The following is a 4,331-nucleotide window of genomic DNA, read 5'->3' on the forward strand; positions in this document are numbered from 1 at the left end:
AGGCTCAAGTGATCTTTCCACCTCAGCCTCCCGATCACCTGGGACCACAGGTATAAGCCACCATACCTGGCTAATTCTTAAAAATTTTAATAGAGACGGAATCTCTCTATATTGGTTAGGCTTGTCTCAAACAGGGCTGAAATCCTCCCATCTCTGTCTACCAAAGTGCTGGGGTTATAGGCATGAGCCACTGTGCCTTGCCTAACTGTGTTTTAAAGTCATTCCTTTACAGATTGATATGTGGAAATGGTTTGATGTTATTTTAATAGATAGAAGATTCACAGGAAAGTGGGCAAAGATTAAGGATTAAAAGGAAGATGTTGGCACTAGTAGGTACCATATTAGACAACGTTCTGAAAGAAGTATTTCTGACATAAGGAACTAGAGGAAGAGGTTAAAAGTATAACAAAATATGCAAAGTCTAAGAAAAAAAATTAAAAAGAGAAGAAGCAGAGACAAGGAATCTGAAAATTTGTGAATAAATGCTGTGCAAATCTCTGGCTGACTGCCAAATAAAGTAAGAGCCAAGAAAGACTACATGCATCCTAGTTAAATAAAGGAACAGTTCAGATTTTACCTGCCATCTGATAACCAGTACAATCAAGTTAATTGCCTGCTAAACCTAATGAACAAAAAAATAAAGGTAATGCTCTTTAGAAGAGAATATAGCTAGGTATGGTGGCTCACACCTGTAATTCCAGCACTTTGGGAGGCCAAGACAGGTCGGCTGCTTGAGCCCAGGAATTAGAGATCTGCCTAAACAATATGGCGACACCCTGTCTCTACAAAAAAATACAAGAAAACGAAATGGTCAGATGTGGTGGCACATGTCAGTAGGTCCAGCTACTTGAGGGGCTGAGGCAGGAGGATTGATTGAGCCCCAGAAGTTGAGGCTAAACTGAGCCATGATCATGCCACAGAACTCCAGCCTTGGTGACAAAGTGAGACTTTTCTCAAAATATATAAATAAGAGAATATGGAGTCTCCAATATGGTCACCACAATATTTAGGAAATGATAAAAACACATGGACACATGGACACAGGGAGGGGAGCATCATACACCATGGCCTGTTGGGGGAGGTGGCTAGGAGAGGGATAGCATCAGGAGCAATACCTAATGATGCAGCAGACACCATGGCAATGTATAACTATGTAACAAACTTGCACATGCTGCACATGTACCCCAGAACTTAAAGTATAATAATAAAAAACTATTAATGAAAACGAAAAAAAATGTTATGCTTTTCAAGATAAACGACATTTAAGGAAACCAATTTTGGAATGACCCAGATGTAAAAATTGTCAAATACAGATTTTATTTAGCTCAGCCATTATAACCATGCTCAGTGATATAAAAGGGACTATGTATAGAATGAATGAAAGTGTATTTGACCTATTTACTTGAGAGTAAGAACCAAGGAAAAAAAAATTAAACAGACTATCAAAGGATGAAAAATATGAAGCCAGTGTGTGAACTTGAGGGATTAGATAATGGGGAGGAATTAAATACACACACACACACACACACACACACACACACAGACACACACACAATTCCAGTTGTATCAGACTGAAGCACGGCTTGCATAGGAAAAATAGAGTAAACTTTTGAAAAGAGAGAATATGTATTTCCTGGAAGAACAGCAAAAATCATATGGTAAAATAAATTAATATCCCAGTGTTTGAGATACATATGCAAAAAGAAATCCATAGCCAAATACTTATAAAGGTGTATAGCTCTGGGTGAAGTAAACTAAAAGAAAGAGGAGGTACATTTATGTAATTTTCTCTTGGCTTTTGTATCCTATGCCAGATGATGGAATGAGGGCCAGGGACTGTTTTACTATTAGTTGGGTTACTAATGTAAAATATAAAAATAGGATAGCCATCTCATGTAGCAACTAAGGTTTATATATCCTTTGATCTGCTATGATAATTCTTTCATTGAGGGAGCAACGCTTCCTGGAATTGCTCCCTACATCTTGAAAGGAACAAAGAATGGCATTATGACTGACTCTCCAGAGATACAATTATTATGAAAATCAATGTTGGTTTAGAAATAATCATTAGATAGTATAAGCATGTAAGTGTTGAATTGCAAAGTAAAAACAAAAAATATATCCCACTGTCTGCTTTTTAGTGCAGAGATGAATAAATTGTCAGAGCCTGTGTTCTCCCCTAAGCAAAGCCTGATTAAAAATTTTATTCTCACAACTTTATTAGGTATGCAATCCCAGAAACAAGATCAAAGCAAAAGGGCAGTGAGGTGGGAATGACAACAAACAAACACAAATGTATGTTATTGAGTAGCTATCCCAAGCATATATGACTGCTGAATTTTACAATCCAGTCCTTCAAATGAGCTTCACCTGCTTTTCTGTAAATATGGCAAATTATATTGCAATTGTATAATATCTGAGTATACCTATTTTGCCAGTACATAGGCCCCCTAGAGAATATCTACAGATGCTTAGGGAAGGATGGGGTCATGATTATGATACATAAATAATGGTGCTGTAGAAACCTTCTCCAAGATGAACAGGCTTACTCTTGAAACAATTACTTCTGTGTCTTTGAACTGTTTTAAAACTAGAAACTGGACTAGAAATCACAGTTTTTAAAAATTATTTAAATTGACCTGCATTCTGAATGCTATCTCACCATTCGTAATACTATGATTTATTAGCCATAGATTTCTGAAGATCAATGTACTTTGGTTACAATTTCAAGTTTCCTTTTCCCTGCTGATGATGCTGTTAGGCAGACGTGAGCAGCGCAAAAGAGGGCCCCCCTCCCCCACCACCCCTAGCAGGAATGTCATGGTCAGGCGTTTGTTAAACTGTCTCTCTAAAATAATGATTGTCACAGCTGGGGCCAGGGAAATGCACTCTTCCGATAGATAGAAAGCACCTGGTACTGGTGATCACAGCTTCCCAATAAGACCTCAGGAGCTGGGCATGTGGACTCAAGCACGCACACTAAGAGGTAGAATAGTGAAGTTTAGCCGGTGTATGATCTTTCTCTAGGAAAACTTAACTGGTAAGGGAAGAACACCTCAAGTAAGCATGTCATAACTTCTGCAAACACATTGTGCATGTGGTCCCTTCTAAGCGCTGACAGGCCACTGCACATGCAGACAGCCCACCCTGAGAAAAGAATCAGGCGAGAAGGAACAAAATCCCGTGGAAGCATGACAACTAATAAAACCCCAAGTCAAAGGTCAAATCACACACATGAATCTCTCAAGTTCCCCACTTGGGCCTCTCCCAAGCATACTTTACTTCCTTTCATTTCTGCTCTAAAACTTTGTGTGTGTGTGTGTGTGTGTGTGTGTGTGTGTGTAAGAAAATCGCTTTATTCTAATTAACTCACAAATAAAAAAATCATAGCAGCTAGTTTAAGGAGAGGCCACATCAACATTTGCCCAGCTCAAATTCCACTCCCTTCCATTTCAAATCTGAAGCAAGGAAGCTAGGAATGACACGCCAGGTTTAACTGATGGTTACGCCTTATACCTTCCCAATCAATTATATTTTATACTAAATTATCTTGGTTATGGGAGCTGGTTTTCCATTTCTCCAGTTTGAACTTCTTGATTAGGCCAACCTGTTTGCAAGTTGGCACTGTTTCGGCACCTCATCGAAACCCTTACAGAGCTTGATGTCACCCCGGTTCTGCCACACTCCAAAAACGTTTGATCTCATAGAAGTAAGACTGCTGCTGTAGTGCCAGCTGGGTTCCTTCAGGCTCCTGGTAAGTGACGTCAGGCCTCACAGGTTCGTTGTTACTTCCTCCAAGTAATGAACTCTTTTAAAAGTATGGCGTATTGGTGTGACCCAGTGTGTGCCCCACAGCAGAGCCCACAGCCACAGCAGCTGCAGTGGTCGCCATCTGGGCCATCACACCTGGCTGCCGGGTGCAGCAGCAGGAGAGCCAACTGCAGATGGGGTTGCCGCTGCTGGTGGCTGAGCTGGTGCTGGCCTGGGAGCAGTTTCATCTGAGGGGCCTGGCCGGCCAGCAGGATCATGCAGGAGGTGTAGCTTTGGCTTCTACGTGGCATCCTAGGTATGCAACGGATCGACATGTGACAACCAGACTCTAAAACTTTTTCATAAATTTTCACTCCCACTTTAAAACTTGCCACTCACTCTGTCTTATGACCCCTTGGTCAAATTATTTCTTCTGAGAAGGCAATAACTGAGGTTGCTATAGACCCAAAAAGTGTACGTCCAAAGGATTGTGGAGCTCCAGAATAGAGGAGATAAGGTGGTACTCTTACACACAACTGTGGGCAAATCTCAAGGACGATGTCATCCCCAAACAACTTCAC

General features: G+C 40.7%; 1 pseudogene; it reads right to left on the reverse strand.

Moving 5' to 3' along the window:
- Positions 1-3,597: 3,597 nt before the first annotated feature.
- On the reverse strand, positions 3,598-4,061 carry LOC108296219 (annotated as a pseudogene).
- Between the last annotated feature and the right edge of the window lie 270 nt (positions 4,062-4,331).

The sequence above is a fragment of the Cebus imitator genome, unplaced genomic scaffold (genome assembly GCF_001604975.1).
Source record: "Cebus imitator isolate Cc_AM_T3 unplaced genomic scaffold, Cebus_imitator-1.0 Scaffold691, whole genome shotgun sequence".
Lineage (NCBI taxonomy): Eukaryota > Metazoa > Chordata > Mammalia > Primates > Cebidae > Cebus > Cebus imitator.